The sequence below is a fragment of the Phaseolus vulgaris genome, chromosome 2, assembly GCF_051622355.1.
Source record: "Phaseolus vulgaris cultivar YP4 chromosome 2, ASM5162235v1, whole genome shotgun sequence".
Classification (NCBI taxonomy): domain Eukaryota; kingdom Viridiplantae; phylum Streptophyta; class Magnoliopsida; order Fabales; family Fabaceae; genus Phaseolus; species Phaseolus vulgaris.
The window spans coordinates 21,758,336-21,777,353 of record NC_143499.1 but is presented as its reverse complement, the minus strand read 5'-3'; the positions used below and the strand labels follow the sequence as shown (position 1 = coordinate 21,777,353).

The 19,018-nt window shown below is 34.6% G+C and overlaps 1 long non-coding RNA gene across 1 annotated transcript; it reads right to left on the bottom strand.

Moving 5' to 3' along the window:
- Window positions 1-13,318: 13,318 nt before the first annotated feature.
- On the bottom strand, window positions 13,319-16,289 carry LOC150029047 (uncharacterized). Its single transcript, XR_016519034.1, has 3 exons — window positions 16,076-16,289; window positions 14,718-14,782; window positions 13,319-13,343 (listed from the first exon to the last, which is right to left on the bottom strand). It is a non-coding gene; the product is annotated as an uncharacterized LOC150029047 (long non-coding RNA).
- Window positions 16,290-19,018: the final 2,729 nt, after the last annotated feature.

The window sequence follows — 19,018 nt, the reverse complement described above, 5'->3', positions numbered from 1 at the left end:
GACTCTCAATCATGCGTTCAAGTACAACCTCTCACAAAAACCAGTTTTCCAGGAGATTAGACAATAAAAACAACTGCTATAGAGAATTAAAAATTGAAACTTTTATTGAACAAAACCTCAAAACTCAATGGGGAATTACAAAAGAATCAACCAAAAAGGTTTAGCCTTCCATGCGGAGGCAAAACAAAAGAATTACTAAGAAGAAAATAAACTAAGAAAACCCTATGCAGCTCTCTCTTTTTCTCCTTGATGCTTGTGTCCTTTTATAGGCTTTTCTGCTCCAAGGATCTTGAGAGAATATTGTAGTTTATATTTTGTTAACCGTTTCCAAGTTTCTATCTTTCCATAATTCTTTTTATTTTGCAAAAGATTTGCTTCCAATTCTGTTTCTAGAATCTTGTAGCTTTTATTTTCTCTTTCTTCTCCTCATAATATTTTTTCTGTTTTGGTTCAAGAAGCAACTTGGACTTTTGCATATTTGGCCCATTCACAAAGGTAGATGCTTCCTCCGGATAATTTACTCTAAAAACACAAAATTAACAATAATAATAGTTAAGGCCCAAATAAACCCAATTATAAGAATATTAATTAAAACAATGGATTTATTTATTATTATAGTCCAATAATCTATAAATTAAGCTAATGAGTGTGAATAAATATATGCTCATCATGGTCCCAAAATTTTGTTGCACCTTTTCAAAGATTCTCTGCATATTTTCAGAGAATAAAATCCTCGTGCATATCCATTCTTAACTGCTCTATCAACCCATTCAATTTTCAATATAAATTTGTGTAAAATTGCTACCCACATTGGTTGTCCATACTCGTTGCTCACCATTTAAATCAAGAAAAAAAAATCTGGTTCAACCATGGCTTCCTCTTCAAGACAGAAAAAGAAAAACCAGGATAGGCAAAGCAACTTTCAAGGAGTTCTAGAAAGCTAGTTTGCAGGAGATGGAGAAGGAATCAATGCCTACATTCACGAGATGAGCATAAAGCAGATCAACATACTCAAGGTGTTGGATTTCTCCTTGTTGGAATCTGAAAAACTGACTGAAACAAGGTTTGCACTGAAGCATTAGAAACTGAAAAAGCTGCTAGAATTGACAGGTAATGTATATCCTGACTTGGTTAAGGTGTTTTATACAAATCTAACTGTGGATGGAAAGAACATTGTATCCTATGTGAAAGGCATCAAGATGAAGGTCACAAATGAAGTTTGGAATTCAGTGGCTGGTATCAAATACTCTGGTTTAAAGGTTGGAAAAGGGAACACAAGTGGAATCCAGGAGTTCAACAAATTCCATGCAGGTAATCTGAACCTAACTCCACGTCTTGTTGCCTACATCATTGCATGGCAGCTCATCCCTAGAGGTACAAATCATGTTGTCCTACATGAAGAGGATTTAATCCTTCTATACTGCATCATGAATCTAATCAAGGTTAACTGGGTGTATATCATCACAGAGCATATGTTGAAATCTAAAAGATTAACTGATTATCGCTTTCCTTATGTTGTTCTTGTTTCGAAATTAATTGACTATTTTGGCATTGACACTTCTAATGAGCGAAATGAAACCATCAAAGCTGTAAGTGAGATTGATAACTCAACTCTCACAAAGATGGGATTTCATAAAGTGAATGACTGGGGGTGTTTCTCAAAGGCAAAACTCCTCAAGAAGAACATGGAGCCTCCAATCTCAACAATGAAGATGGAGATGAGGTTGTTCCCATGGAAGATGACACGGTTCAAGCTGCAGAACATTCATGCTAGGTTATCCATCACTCCTACAGGCAAGAGCCATCTGATGATCATGCTAGAAGTCAAAGGGTGAGTTCTCCATCTGTCGAAATTAGAGGAGATTCACCAGCTCCACAATCAATGCATGAAGAGGCTACTGCAACTCATCAAAATGCTATTGTTGCCTATCAAACTCCAGAGTATAGAGGTGAACCCTTATCCATGTTTGAGAGGCAAGTTCTGTATCGCCTTGATGCCGTGATAGCATAACAGAGGGCCTACTTCGAGACAACTCAAGCAAGGTTTCAACATCTTGATGATAAAATTGAAGGAGTTCAGTTGCAGCTTGCAGAATTATACTACAAAGATTAGAAGAATCTTGCTTTCCATGCTTTTCCTTTATCAGTTTATATTTCTGTAATGTTGAACAATTTGTATTTGTTTCTGAACTGTTATGATTGTGTTATCTCTCTGTTTATATCTTTCTCTATGCTTAAATGTTGTTTGATGAATCCAAAGGGGATGAAAAATAGTTCACCATGCTCGGTGAAGCTAGGTGATACAGGAAGTTACATGTTGCACCTAAAACTGATTCACATGTTATGAATTGTTTCAACTTTTTAGTTTGGTATTTGGTGCAATACAGGTTCTTAAAGCAACAAATCTATGGGGTTTTGTCTCCATCAAACAGGGGGAGATTGTTGAAGATGGTTGCTGCCCCTTCAAGACATGTGTTTGATGAAGCCATTTGTGTAAATTTCATTTGTATTTACATTTGCTTTAAGAATGTCTTAAGTATAGTTTAGAGGTTGTTTAGAGTAAGCTTTTTGCTAGGTAACTCACCTCTTAACCCCTGACACTGTGATAAGAGCAAGCACAAGTTTTATGAAACTGTTTTTCACATGTTTTGCAAAAAATATCCTTACTGCATAAAAAATGAATATGTTCTTTTCTAAATGAATAGATTCTTTTCTTAAGTTGATGCCTTGATTAAGTATTTTTGAAAATCATGTTTTGTGCATCAAGTGTTTTGACTAAGTCTTCATTCCATCAAAACGACTGTGTTTCACTTGTTAAGAAGTTTCTGTTATCGTTTTGAAAATGAATATGTTCATCTGTAAATGAATAGATTCTTTTTAGTCTGGTGCCATGTTTACCTTAAAAGGCTTTTTACGTTTTACCCTTGCACCAGGGTTTTGACTAAGTCTCCTTCACATAACAGATTCTCTAACTGCCTTTGAAAATAAATCTATTCATTTTATTTTCAATATGTTCTTTTTATAACAACTTTAACTGATTTTTGAAAATCTGTTATAAGATGTTTTTCTATAAAAGGAGAGTTTGTTCCTACGTTCTAAAATTAATCATACAATTGAGAAAACAAGTTTTACAACAGAGAACTAAGGATTTTCAAAGGATTAGCATGTGTTCTTGAAAGATTTTAAGGCTTGGTTAGAGGTGTTGTCACTGTGTGAGCAATCTGTTCTACTGGTCTAAGGCGGATTTCTGCATTCTCTATCAGGTGTATTCGTTTCATACTTCAATTCCTCGTAAAGTGTGGTTGTAAACTCTTCTTGATAGGGTTTCTTGAAGAGTTGTGTGTGTTGGAATAGTGTTTTTCAGCAAGGTGTGCCATGTTCTTGTAGGGTTCAAGAACAATGGTGTTTGTAATTGTTTGAATTGTGTTTTAGTGAATTTCACCTTGGATTAGGTGAAGACTGGATGTAGCTCATTGGAGTGAACCAGTATAATTGCTTTGTGTTCATTCTCTCTTAATCCCTGCACTTAATAACTGTTGAAGAAACTAAACTGTCAAGAAATAAATCTATTCAATTGTAATTGAATCTGTTCTTTTTGGGCACGTATATACTGTTCTTGATTTTCTAAAGAACTTTTGCAAAAATCTATGTGTTGAAACATCATTGAAATTCATGCTTTGTGAAGGTTAATACAATCTGTTAAGTGTTTTTAAAAACAAGCATTGACTTTGTATTCAAAGGTTGTGATTAACTGTTGTAGCTCATTGTTTTAATTCTGCAAAAATCAACTTGAACTTTGCTTGCAGATCATCTAACTCAATCTTAAAATAAAAAATCATTCAATTGAGATAAACACCTTAAAGTACATAAACAATATAAAAATAAATCTGTTCATTGCTAAATAAATCGATTTATTTTCTGTATATTGTGACAAAATCTGATTCTGCGCGAAACTTTTAAAAGATCAATTCAACCCTCCCCCCCTCTTGAACTTTGTCATTATTGAACCTAACAAAAACATCCTATGAAATATATTCCTCTCATAAAAAATAAGATATATAAAATTAAAAAACATCATTCACTAAAAGAAAACAAAGATTTAGCGTGGGCCGAAAACGGACGCTTATGCGTTAGATTTTCGTTAGTCACAGTTGGACCAAAAAACATTGGAAGCAATAGCGTGGGCCAGTGAGTTGCTTATTATTATCTACAATTATACTCAAACCCAAGTCCTCGAGTGACCAAAGAAGCTTTAACCACTACACCAGACAAGTTCTTTTGTCATATTATGATTTTTATTATACTTATTATTAATATTATTAATGTGGGGCACATGAAATTTTTCTTAAATATGTAGCTTAAATATAATTTAATAAAAATCATATTAAAACTTTCAAAAATTTAATTAATTTTATTTTAAATTTATACAACAAATAAATAAATTTAATGTATAAACAACGGTATATAATTTATAAAAAAAATTCTTTAATTTATAAAAAACAATTAAATTCAATTTATACAACAAAAATAATTCATTTCTTGTATACAACAAAAAGTTATTTTAAAATATATTACATATAATAATCTATAGTTTAATTTATATATGACAATATATAAATCAAATAAATTTAAAATAAATAATCTTTAAAATAATAAAATATTTTATATAACATTTAAATAATTTAAATACATATTTTCTTTTACTCAATTAATTTTAAATCAAACACTTAATTAATTTAATAAATTTAATTTAAATAATTTATATTACAAATTTATATATTAAATAATTTATTATAATATTAAAGAAATAATTTTAAAATAAATACAATAAAAAATTAAATATTAAAATATTTCTTATAATGTTATACCTTAAATAAATTTAAATAAATAATTTTAAAATCCTAAAATATAAACATGCGTGGACCATGGTCGACGCAAGCCGACGCATATGCGTGGGCCGCGGTCGACGCAAACTAAATTTTTAAAAAAAATAAAAAATTAAATCCATAAGTGTGTTCGTTTTGCGTCGAATACCATTTTGTGTGGGTTTTGCGTCATTTTGTTCGACGATATTAGCGTCCGTAGTTAGTTCACGCAAGTATTTAGAAGCTAATTGCTTGTTTTCTTGTAGATTTTTATCACAAAAGAGCTAGTAGATATTAAACAACGATTTTAGAAATGTTGTAAATGTGAATAATGTTTATATTTAGTTTCATCTCTCCATAAATATAATAAGAAAGAACATGATGACTGATTTCACCAATTGCACCAATTGAAAAGAATTTTATATAATATATTATGTATCCCAGGCATAATAATATATATTTTAAAAAGTTACCATTGTAATTTATTTAATATATTATTTATATGTAACTATTATATTTTACATAAAGGTATCATATAAAAAACTACCATTATAAAAATATCACATCTTAATCAGAGTAACATTTCATATTTCAACATTCACCTCATATCCCAATAATATGAATATGAAAGAGAAAAAAATTAACAATACAACAAAAATATGAGAGACCAACACGGCAACAATATGGCGCATTCAGACTAATATAAAGGAAATGGAATGTCACAATGAAATATGATACATTTTTTTGTTTAGTTGGGAGACTAGGCTTATTTTTTAAGACGGTATCTATATGAATGCAGAATAGGTGGAAGAAAATAATTAAGTATAGTAGATATATCTGCTTTTTTATAATACATTTTGTATATGAACTTCTAGTACTTATTTATATATATATATATATATATATATATATATATGATATTTGTTGATTAAAAAAAATATTTGTTGATTAAAAAAATTAAAGATTTTATAGGAGTTTGAGAAATGGTGTTAGTTATTTTAGAAGAGGATAATTATTGTTGTTTTTTTTTATCAACAAGAAAGAATAAATTAATATGAACGATTTCAGGGTGGTTTAACCTGGTCCAACCCTTATATAAATCTAAAACATAATAATAAACCTACCCCTAATACACCAAACAAAATCAATGTTCCTGTCAACGAAACCAACTCTACAAACTAAACATCAATTAACTAATCTCATGCAAATCAAAGGATCAAAATACCAATTAGAATAAGAGAAAAAAAGATGAAGATGTCTTAGCTATGATCCAGGACCAAACCTTTAACTGAAGAAGAACAAAAATTTCTGGAACATCAACCACACAACTTTTGAATATTACTTTGTTCCTGTACTTCTAAATTTCACTTCTCACAACAATGCAAAGCACTCTTTAAACATCATTAACAGATTCAGGTGCTCTACCCAACTTAAATTATAATAAATATAACATGAGTCATTGTGATCCATGTAGCCAGTAATTTCACTTATTACAACAACCTAAAGCACTCCTTAAACATCATTAACAAATTCATATGCTCTACCAACTTAAATTATAAAAAATATAACATGAATCATTGTGATCGACGTAGCCAGTACTAACCAAGGTTCCATTTAGGATTGGTTATGCTTACTACCGACCCAAGTGGAAATTTAATATTGAGTTATGATATTTTGACAATCATGCTCCACCTTATACAATAACAATAAATATTAATATTTGCAACAAAAAAAGGTAAAAAAATATCCCTTAATGAAAATAAATACAAAATATAAAAAATTACTTTTTTTTAAATTAATAAAATTTTAAAAATAATTAAAATAATAATGATGGAAACCGTCCAGCCTCACACAACCATATAATAAGGAGGATGAAGACCTAGAGGTTGTTTATTGCTTTAATTGCAAATATGGGTCTAATTGGACTTTTGTTTATTTTTGTAGGTCCAATCAAGAGGACAACTCTAGGGTGAAGGAATGTACAAACATATCCAAGAAGATCTCAAAGTCATCAAAACATAAACTAGAGCTTTGGCCAGAAGATCACAAGAAGACTGGGTTGTTGCTGACTGGTCAACATTATTTGTGGGTCAAGCTTTAGCTTAAATAAATTGTATAAAGTTGTTTAAGATTTCATGGGCCATGTATTGGGCCTAGTAGCATAAAATAATTGGACCGAATATTTGGGCCAAGTAGCATAGGTTTTTGGGCTTGTATTTGGGCCAATAGTAAAATATGACTAGTTAGGGTTAGAAGTGACTAGTTAGGGTAACAATTTGACTTCTTTGAGCCCAATGTTACCCTAAAACGTCTAGGGTACATTGGAGGATGAAAATCACCTTGGCATGGAGCACATGGACGTCCACATGGCAACCTAGGAGTGAAGAGGATTTAGCATGGAAGGTGTGAGCTAAACATGGAAAACATGACTCCACATGACACCTTCTCATTGGAGAGTTTTATTTTGAATTTTAAACTTTTGGCTCCAAAATGTTCAGCCCTCTCTCCTATAAATTGAGATGCTTGGCTCTCATTTTGGAAGATTAATATAGAGTGAATTGCTCCCAAAATTGTGTCAATTTCACTCCTGGTCTCCTACCTCTCTAGGATAAACATTTACTCTTCACTTTTTACCTATTTCAAGTGAGATGACCTCACCACCACTCTCCACACCTAGCATTCACCTTCAAGAAATTCACAAGCTTTACCTAAACCCCTTGTCCATAGTAATCCGTGAAACTCAAATTGAAATGAAGGCACAACTCCATCAAATAAGATCGAGCATGTCAAATAAACATTAATCTTTAATATTATATCACTCCAATATGAACTAAAACTGTTGTATCTTTGTTGTGACGTTGGGGGATTTTGTACTATATATTAACTATTTTATAATATGATTATGTTTTTTTTCTTTCTTTCATACAAATTTGCGTTCGATATTTTTTTTATTAAATTATAACTTACATATCATCTAGAATACTTGGAGAAACAATTTATTACGAAGTGGACTTTAAGCCTAACTCAACCTCATAAAACCGGCTCGATAAGGTGAGGTTTGCACCCACTTATATACAATGAAAGACTCTAATCTCTAGTCGATGTGGGATCTCCAACACATCCCCCTCACGCCGAGACTGCCAACTCGTGCGTGGGACTATATATTTTGGATGGTCCGATAGCGGCCCGATAGCGGGTGGCACGATAGGCCCAACAAATACTCGCTAGGATAGGCTCGAAATGGCTCTGATACCAGATTACGAAGTGGACTTTAAGCCTAACTCAACCTTATAAGGTGAGGTTTGCACCCACTTATATACAATGAAAGACTCTAATCTCTAATCGATGTGGGATCTCCAACACAATTCAAGATTAGTCTATGTGAAGCCTTATTACTGTAATTAATAAAAAAATGAAACTTTCTCAAGTCTCGAATGTAAGAAGAAGGTTCTAAAGCTTCCTATTACTAACCAACGAAAGTGTTGTCGAAATTGTGAGAACCTACGTACGTGTTGACAACAAAGTGACTCCAAAGCAACGTGGCAGATGCTGATAACCTAAGGTGGCATTTGCCCTAACTCCCCACCGCCTAACCTCTCAAGTATATAAAAGAGAACCCAAAACTCACTCTCAAACCACACAACACACACTCATCAATCAACCTTCATTCTCTTCCAAATGGCACAGCAACAACTCAACAGAGAGAAATTCGGTACCGATCAGAGAGACTATGACGTGCGTCACAATAACCCTGATATTTGCAAAAACAACGACGAATTGGATCGCTGGAGAGACGAGTTCGGAAGCAGAACGACCGTGGACCCAGTTGCCAACTACGCTTATGGGAACATAGGGAATGGTGGTTATGGAGCTCCACCTACTGGAGGACCCTACAGTGGCACAAACTATGGAGCCTCAGGATTTGAATACAGCACTACATACTCCACTACTGGCGCACCTCCTGGCTATGGAACCGCTCCTGCAGGCCAAGGAAATGCGGATCATGCAGATGGTGGTGGTGACAGCGGAAGGAACATGACCAACGTCAACATCAACAGGAACAAGGACATGGACCAAAAGAAATGAAGCTAATGACACGTTCCTAGTACTTCATATGTTTAGTTGTTTAGTTTCCTTTTGTAAGGCTGATGCTTAGTTTGTTGGTGACTACAAATAATATGCATGCGATGCAGGGTCATCGTGAGATGAGATGACATGAGAGTAGTAGAAACTATAATATATAATATCTTGTACTTTGTGAGAAGCAAATCCAAAACTCTGTTGTTTCGAAGCCTTGGTTGACGTTTTATTCTTTCTCAACCTATTCTCTGCGCTGCAAGATGTTTCTTCCTTTTATTCTTATTTGTTTATCTCTTTCACCTTCTTTTTTTCTTACTAAGAACACTTTATTTAACCATAAAAATATAAAGTATGACATGGGTTATTAAATTTTATTAGAATACGTAAAAGTAAAATAAATTTTTCATGTTTTCAAAATGAAAATACACATGAAACTGGAAATCCGGATAGTCGACCAGCAAGTCGGCCTAACATATAAAGCGAGATCTCTTAAACTATTGTAAGGTTAAGAGTTAGTTTTTCAAGGTTTAGAGTTAACTTTTTCTTTTCAAAGTTAAAAGAGTTAACTTTAGAAGAATATTCGGAACTAAGAAGACAGGAGCTGATCGATGGGGGGATATTCAATCTGGGATAACTTGTATGAATATGTTGGCGTCTTCGAAAACTGCACGGTGGCTGTACAGAGTATGACGGGAAATGACAGACAGAATGATGAAGGGCCGTCAACGAACCTAATTCATCAACGAACCTAGATGTTGGATATGAAGAGAGAGTTTGAGAAAGAGAGAGTTTGAAAACTTGAAAAGAAAAGAACCCAATGACCTTGATGTTGGATATGAAGAGAGAGTTTGAGAAAGAGAGTTTAAGAACTTGAAACAGAAGAATGCAAAAGAAATAGAAGCTTTGAATGCCTAAAACCAAATGATGAAGAAAAGATTGGAACTGGGGCACACGCCAACAGGTGATGAAAACATGAGGGGACAGTCCGATAGTAACACCTGGGTCTTACTATCACACATGGAAAGGAAAAATAGCTCGCGACAAACCACACAACTCACATGGTTTCCATGGGGCCACGGGGATGCTGTGGTGAAAGCATCCCTTTACTGACATAATTATAGAGGTATCTTTACTGGCAATGTGGAAAATTCCAACAATAGAAAAATATGACGGCACTGACCCGGACGGACACGTTGATGCTTATTGTTCGACATCTTGGTGTTCAAATTCTCGGCTCAATTCGCTACAGCAAGCCTCACCACCTTAAGGGGTCTAAACACTTCGATCATTCATGGGACTGGGACTCTCTAATACAATCCAAATCAAAGTAGTCCAAAAATTCCCAAAAATCACTAAAGAGACAATTCACACCGTGAACAATTATCTCAGCAATTAAATCTAAATTCCACATGGACATCATAGAAGAAGAGTTCGACATAGACTAGAACACCAAATGTTCTTTCTTCTAATTTTTTTAAAAGACAAAAATATATTTGTAAATAAATTGGATTCACTTTAGGAGTTTAAATAGCAAAATAGGCTAGAGTAGGTTCACATAACATAAAAATAAGTGTACTTAACGAGATGGGCTTGTACCAAATCCACTTTTTCAAGACAAGACACCTAGAATTAGGGTTTTCAACCTACCTTCTAGAAGATGTGCTTAAAGGTGCAGTTTTGACCATGGTTAACACCTTAGGCAGTCCCTCTCCCTTTTTCTACTTTACCCTTCTCCATCTTGCCCACCAAGGCATCCAATCTTTCTTGCCTCATGTATTCACAACTTGATTTGGTATAGTAAAGAAACTCTGCAGGATTGATTTTGTGAGACTTGTGAGCTCTCATGTTGGGTCTTATCTTGGGTGGATAATATTTCAAGTAGCGGCTTAAGTTATCTTGGTTTTATCTTGGGTGGATAATGTCTCAAGTGGCGACTTTTGCATCACTAATCTTGGAGTCCCTCTGCTCCAAGTGGCGTGACTTCCTTTCTTCCTATAAGATCTCTTCATTCCTTCCTTTTTTATCTTTTATTTACGCCTCATTCCATTCCATACATGTCTTTTTCTAATCTTTAATTTGTTATTTGCTTTGTTCTTTTTCTTTACTTAATCTTTGTCTTAATTTTCGCTGCATCATTTGTCACCTTATAATTGTCTTTTTTCTCTTTGTTCCTCTGAAGTGAACCTTCACACTTACTTAACCAGTTGGTTAAGTTTGTGTCCAGTGGAAATCTTCTTAAAAAATGAAAAAGAAATAAGGGAAAGAGAACATAATAACATAAAGAATGAAAGAAAAGTGGCACAAAGAAAAATGAAGGAAAAAGGTGAAGAGATGAAGAAAGCTTATAGAAATGATATGTTGTCACGCCACTTGGAGGATGAGATACTCCAAGATGAGTGTGAGGAGCCACCACTTGAGGTGCACTACTCTCAAGAACAAATTAAAAGACAAGGCTCACTAATCACTTAAACAAAATTTCTCTTATATATTTAAAACAGAGTGTCAAATACATGAGGCAAAACACTTTATTTATAGGAGAGAGTGTCTTGGAGGGTTGTCATTTGTGAGAAACATTCTAGAAGGTAGGTCAAAGAAACCTTAAACCTAGGTGCAAATGTCATGAAAGGTGGGCTTGACACAAGCCCAAATCATTAAGCACTCCCTACTCAAATTACTAAGCACACCTTACTCTAACTTATTCTTCTATTTGCCACCCCTAAGTGAGCTTAATTTATTTTACATAAACTTGTCTTGTGAAAAGACTAGAAGGAAAAACAACTGATATTCTGGTCCATGTTTGGTTCTTCTTTTGCTGAGGCTTTTCTGAGGCTTGGTGGGGTTTGGTTTTGTATGCTGAGATGACTAACCTAGTTGTGAAGTGTTTGTTGTGTCCTTGGTCATCTGCTTGTTGAGTTGGGTTGTATACAAAGTGACCTAAACTAGGCCCAATGGACGTTAACCTCGTTTTATGATCTCTATTTGGGATTAGTGTCCTTAACCTGTGATGTGACGTGGATGATGGTTTAGCTGAAAGGCCGTTAGGTCGGCTTACTGGTCGGTTCCGGGTTTTCGATTTCATGTACAACACATGCCTCCCAGGATTGAGCCTTTGTGAGAAGGCAAAAAGTCGTAAGTCAGAGTGATGTCGTACTGTTGGTCAATCATTTAGTTGTGAGGCGGGTTTAAATTATGGTGCAGGTGACGTGACGTGTGATTGATGCATCACATCAGTGTTGGGTCTATTAGTGTCTAAGTTCAAGAGGGGAGGGGTGAATTGAGCTTATAAAATTTTCGCAAATACAAACAATTTTCAGTATATCAGAGACAAATGAACAGATTGTTTTTAAAGGAAACAGATTGATTCTTCAGAACAGTCTAGCACAATTTGAATTTGTTTAGATTAAAATTGCAATCAACATAGAGGTATAACAGAATTAGATTGGTTAGATTTTATGAGTTTGAAGAATACAGCTATGTCAAGAAATCAACCATGTTCATCCAACACAAGGTTTTAAAGAGAATGAATCTTTCTCAGGTTTTAATGAATAGACTATTTGTTCACAAACCAATTAAAACTTCATATACAACTACCTTGTTCGTGATTAGAAAACTTTAACAGATCAAGAAGAACAGCTTTATTAAACCCAGAATTAACACACTACAAAAAAACATGTATACTGCGGCGGTTATTTTTGCAAAAACTGGCATTTTTAACCGCCGCATTATACGTCTGTGGCGGTACCGCGTACCGCCAGAATTCTTGCTGCCACAAAGTTTAATGTGGCGGTCAATTGAGAACCGTTGCAGCAGACGCCATATTATGCATTGTATAAAGCGGCGATTTTAAGGGTGTAATTGGCGTTAGTTATAAATGTCGTAATTTTAAAGCTGGGTAAACCAATTCTATCGTAAATAGTGGCAGTTTTAACCGCCATTTAATACAGTATAGTATGACATTTATAATACACTTTATAACTGTCATAATTCGAATATTAAATATTTAATTTAATTTTTAATATTTATAATAATTTATTTAATTCTATTTTATAATTTGATTTCATAATATTATTTAATTTCGCATTATAATTAAACTTTAATTTAATTTTTAACATTTATAATAATTTATTTAATTCTATTTTATAATTTGATAAATATAATATAATTAAAATTGATAAATATAATAATCAAAAGATGAGTTCATTCATTCATTGAAAGAACAAAGTTCATAATGTCAAACTAATCCAAACAACAAGTAAATTAAAAATTGACAAAATATAAATTGTTTCACTTTCTAAACATATTACAAGTAAATTCTCAATACTAATTTGTCTTACTCCCTCCTCCACTTGATCTTATATTCTGGTTTGGTGATTGAGCACCACTAGCAACATCCGGTGCCTGAAATAAGTTAAAATATGTTTAAAGTTAATTGACAATTTTTAAAAAATAAATGAAAATAGTATTATAATAAAATTTTAAGTATAGTAATTTATACAAGCACATTATACAAGCAATCTGTAAGCTTCAAAATAGATCTGGATGGTTGAATATAAAGTTAGATCCAAACCAATTTGCAAGTTGGTTTGGATCGATTGTTGTCTCTACAAATTTCTTAATCATTCTATAAATAACCATTATCATATAAAGAACATATTGATGATGCAAAAGATTTTTGAAGGTGGTGTCATATTGGTTCAGCCGCAAGGCCAGCAAAGAGTTTAATCATCAACTTAAACCAGTGACAGGTTTCAATGAATCAATGTTTATTAAATAAAAGGTGATCTTTTCAATAATGCAGAATTATTCAAGGTACAACAGTATTTTATATATGCAAACATGAAATATTTCTTCAACATAGAAATTTGAGTTTCTTAAATATGGAAAATTAGTCTATAAGCTAACACAATGCAGTCAAATTTAAGATCTAATTTTTAAACAATGCAGACATACAAGAACAAGTTGAGATAATTCATTTTATAGAGTTCAATGGTGTCAATTGATCCAAATAGAATTTTGTAAAATGAAGGATAAACCAAATATAGATCCATAATCTAATACAACTTCAATTTTAGTTGAGCCTAATTCAGTACAGTATTTCTCAGGCCTATATAAGCTCTACTATGGTCATATCCACCATTGATGTGAGATCTCAATAAATACTAACAACCTATAACCAATAACTTAGTCAATCATGCCAAATTACTTAGAAAACTATCATACCCCTTGAATAACAAACCATCAATATACTGTAGTTATCTTGGATTTGAATCAAAGAGTGGGCATCACCAGAATAAATATTCACAATAGACTAGGCTACAAAAGTACCACTTACCAAACACTAGATAAAAGAACGTACCTTCCAGAATTTTAGAAAATTTTATTAAGCTCCCGAATTTCTCAATATAAAAATGGTATAATGGCATTAGTTAGAGGATACAACAATTATTAAATAAAAAACAACCCAAAACAGAATCTGCAATAAAGAATTATATATGATGTGATACATATACAAACTACACTCAAACAACTTTAAAACAGAAACCCCCTGGTCAACCACTACAAAAGGATCCTAATGCCTCTAAACCCAACCATAAAGTTTCTTTTGAAGCAAAATGAAGTTGAGTCCAGAAAGCAAACAGAGGAGCTAAAGCATGCTTGTTTTTGTTGGGAAAATGTTGCACAAATACAATAAACTAATAGACCATTACAATAGCATATAAATATACCAAAAACAAAACTCTGATATATTGCTTATACAAATTTAAAACCAACCTTGCAGCTATAAGGAACAAGGTGCAGGAGTATGTAGAGGCTAGAGTTATAATTCCTTGAGCATTCTGCATTAATAATTTAAAAATTCATCAAACACAAAGAAATGGTGTGAGTTAACATGACACCTGAAGATGCTATGAGCTCCAGTGCTTGAGTGAACCAACTGCACTCACCCTAGTGAACTACAAACCACGTGCAGCAGTGAACCATCTCATGCACTTCTTTTGTTTTTCTTTTTCCTATCTCTTCTGCAACTATCTCATTCACTTATTTAGAACGACCTTGGATATATTTCAACAGCAATTAGTTTTTTTTTTTTACCTTTTGATTCATAAATGGGTTCAATCATTGCATATTATCAACTACTTTTATTATTTTAAACACCATACATCTCTCTAATCAATAACAACTCTAAAAACTTTACGGAGCTAAAATCCATGGTTCCTTGTAAAAAGTTTTATATCACAACGAATCACAACTCTATTAATGCTGCATGCACATATGTTGACTTAAAATCACATAGAGCTACCAATAACATCTTTGTCAGACAAATAATCTTATTTTGAAGCACGTGATAAAAGATCAATCTCAAGATTCTCTAACTATTTCAATAAACCAATCCTTAAGTTTGAGTCAGAAAGTACATTGGATTAATCTAAAGTTATTATACAAAGGGGTTCATATATTTTCATGAATGAAAAGAGTTTAACTTAAGTTGGGAGTATATGCAGATGAGTTAAATAGTTTGAGAAAGAAGTATGTGAGTGATCCTAAATTGCAGAAAATAGTGTAGTAAAAAGTTTTACACGTTCTATGGCTGTGATGAGTATTGTTACTTTTTGTCTTTTTATTATTATTCTGATTTTACCTTAAGAGTGGTCCTCTTGCATAAAGTGGCATGTTGTATGAAGGGTGGTGTGACAAAAAGGGTAACTACCTAACTGGAAGGAGCACATAGCGTGCGTGTTTTCAGTGTAATAGAAAAAGTTACAACCCCTGTTATGTAAAGATTGAGTGACAGAGTACAAGTCCAATGCGTTGTAGTAGCATTATTTATGGCTTCATCAAGAAGCTAGTGGGGTTAAACCCCCATGGTAACGTGCATGCTTACTTATAGCTACAAAGGTATATGCGTGCCCTTTATTACATGTTGGGACTGCATCACCCATTTGCATATGCACACTCTTTGAGTTTAACTATTGTTTCTGCTAAACACTTTTCACATATACATGGTGTGCAAGTGCAAAGAGAGAAGTACAATGTGATTTTACCTGTTGACGATTTTAACCTATAACAATTTCAAATAAAAGATTCTCAAGACAGAGGTTTAGGGCGTGTGAGCACAAATCTTAAACAACCTTGCGCGGAGGCGGCAATGGCGGACAGAGGAGTGAGCATTAGGGTTTCGTGAAGCTCAGCGGAACAACCTTGCACGGAGGCGGCAATGGCGGACAGAGGAGTGAGCGTTAGGGTTTCGTGAAGGTCAGCGGAACAACCTTGCGCGGAGGCGGCAATGGTGGACAAAGGAGTCAGTGTTAGGGTTTCACGAAGGTTGCGTGACGGTTTCGTGAAGGTCGCCTGAGGGTTTTGTGAAGGTCGCGTAAGGGTCGTGAAGGTCGCGAAGAGAGTTATCAGAGAGGGGGAAGAGTGGTGGAAGACGCTAGAAGGGGGAAGGGAGTTATCAGGGAGGCACCTGGTTTCAAAAACAAAATTAGTTTTCAACAAATTAAAAAAAAATGAAAATAAAGAGATATGGTGTAGGAGGGAAAGCAAACACGGGAATTTTATTCTGAAGGATAATTATGATAGTTAAAAATGCCATATTCTAAAAGATCATTGTGGCGGTTACTAAAATGTCGTATTATACGGCAGATTGTGGCGGTTATTAATAACCGCCACTTTATACACTTTTTTTGTAGTGACAGATTCAATTTTAAAAGAACAGATTTAGTTCTTGACAGAATTAAGCAAAACCAGAAACGAATGCAGGGATGAAAGGGAAAGACAAGCAAGTTTTTATACTCGTTCACTCATACAGAGCTACATCCAGTTTCACCTTACTCCAAGGTGGAATTCACTAAAAACAGTATCAATCACTTACAAACACAACAGTTCTTGAACACTACAAGAACAATACAACCAATGCTGAAAAACCCTATTTTAGCACACCTTGCACTCCAAGAAACCCTATCAAGGAGTGACCAACACTTACACCTTTACAAATCAGAATAAAGGAAAGATAACACCTAAAAAGAAGATGCAAGAACTCAAAAACAGTAGTTCAATTTGCTGTAGAACTGCACCAGCACCTTCACCAAGATCAAAGTTTTCCTAGAACAAGCACACTTGAAAATCCCTTTGGAAAACCTTTCAAAAATTCTTTCCAATCCTTCTTCTCACATAGAAGTGTTTAATCTCTGTCAAAAACGTAATTGCTCAGCATCCTTTCATGTGAGAGAGGCTTTTCTTTATATAGAAAACAATTTCTAACTTCTTTTCAAAAAACAGTTGAAAAGCTGTTATGAAAACAACAGATTCAGTTTTAAACTGAACAAATTTATTTTATGAAAACTGCCAACTCAGCTAACTGAAATAACTGTCTGAGTTGTACCTTTGGTGCCCTAACTAACTTTCGAAAATCCTTTCAGCAAACCAAAGAATAAACCTGTTCTTTTACAGAGAAACAAATTTATTTTTTGTGCAGAGTCCTGATTTTTGAAGAAACCTCTAGAAAGCTTTTGGAAAAACTTTTAACCACTTCATGTGCTTATTCTAGGCTTGGTTAGGCATCTAGGATAGATCATGTAGAAAAATGCAACCTTACACATACACAAGCCTAAATACAAGATCATCTAAGCCTATTACAAACATCAAAACAAACTAGTTATTTTCTACATCAAACACACACTAAAACTAGGTAGAGAAGAGGCTTCATCCATCTTCAACAATCAGTTCTTGGACGGTTGCCACATCTGTGTCGTTGCTTGCTTTTGGATCTGACGCTCGAGATTCGTGTGTCCCTTGGGTTTTCCGGCCTTTCCTAGTCCTATAAATAGGGTGGTGGCCCCTCCCTCATTTATGTGTTTCCCTTTCTTCCTCCCTGCTTTTCTTCGCTCATCTTCTCAACTAAATCAAGGTAACCAGCCATGTCTTCCTTGATAGCTTTACCTTAAAGTGTCTAAACTCGTTGGCACCAAGTTGCCGCGCGAGGTCGTTCACCTTTTGGATACTTATTCGACCAGTTCCGGGAGTTCTTCATAGTTGTCTCATGTCAGTGGTAACGCTGTCGCGGGTGGGATTGTCGAGGGTGTTCATCCCTCGGTCATTCTTGTTCACAGTGTTGCCGAACAGGCCACTCCACTATCCGGGTTTTCAGGTACGAGTGGGTTGACTTCAATGTCTGAGAGAACACCTCTTCGTTTGGCACAATTGCTTCGTTGAAGTCATTTAGCGCTAGTATAGACATGTTTGATTCGGACGCACCGGATGGAACTGTCATTTCCATTCGGTGATGTTTGTCGTCTATGTGTTTAGGTAGGGACCCGAAATTGGGTGATTCTTTTTTATTTTATTCATGCCTAATAATTGATATTCATGTTCGCTTTCCTTTGGACAAGTTTTCGATGGGCGTGTTACAGTGTTTGAGTGTTTTTGTAACTCCACCCGAATAGCTAGGTTTATATCCAAGCTTTTCAATTGTTGTGCATGTCGATGTATTTGAATTCGACACCCCAAGTTTTTCTTTAAATGTATAGTACCCAGTCGGGAAACTGAGTAGGGTGGTTGTCCTTGATAAGCCAATCGAGGTTTGAAGGGAGTTTCTTCAAGGTTGTGGTCGAGGAGGAGGGTTGCCACTTTTTTTACGATGGCGTCTCTCTTCGATTTCCCTTCTATTGGACTCGTGAATCGACACACTTCTGCGCATGGCGAAGATCGTCTATAACCCGGGAAGACTTTGAAACTTTGTCCATATTAGACAAGCTTCCCCAGAGAATCCCTACTCGGCAACTGCTGTGAGTTTTCATGTCGTCCACTCGGCTTGAAGGTGTTGAGTGTGTGCTTTCACTTTTATCTTTGTTTCTTGTCTTTGTTTGATGTTTGTTAACTTATGTTTTTGGAAGCTCTCATGGCGACCGTCACGCTTGAAGAAGGGAAACTCTTCTATAAGGAGCTTTGAAGACAAATGTGGGTTGTTATCGGCGAAGCCCCACCTATCGAAGTTGAGGTGATGGAGCCATTGCATACAGTTCCGACCAGTTTCAATGGGAGAAAGAACATAATAGGTCCTCCCACCGCCATTC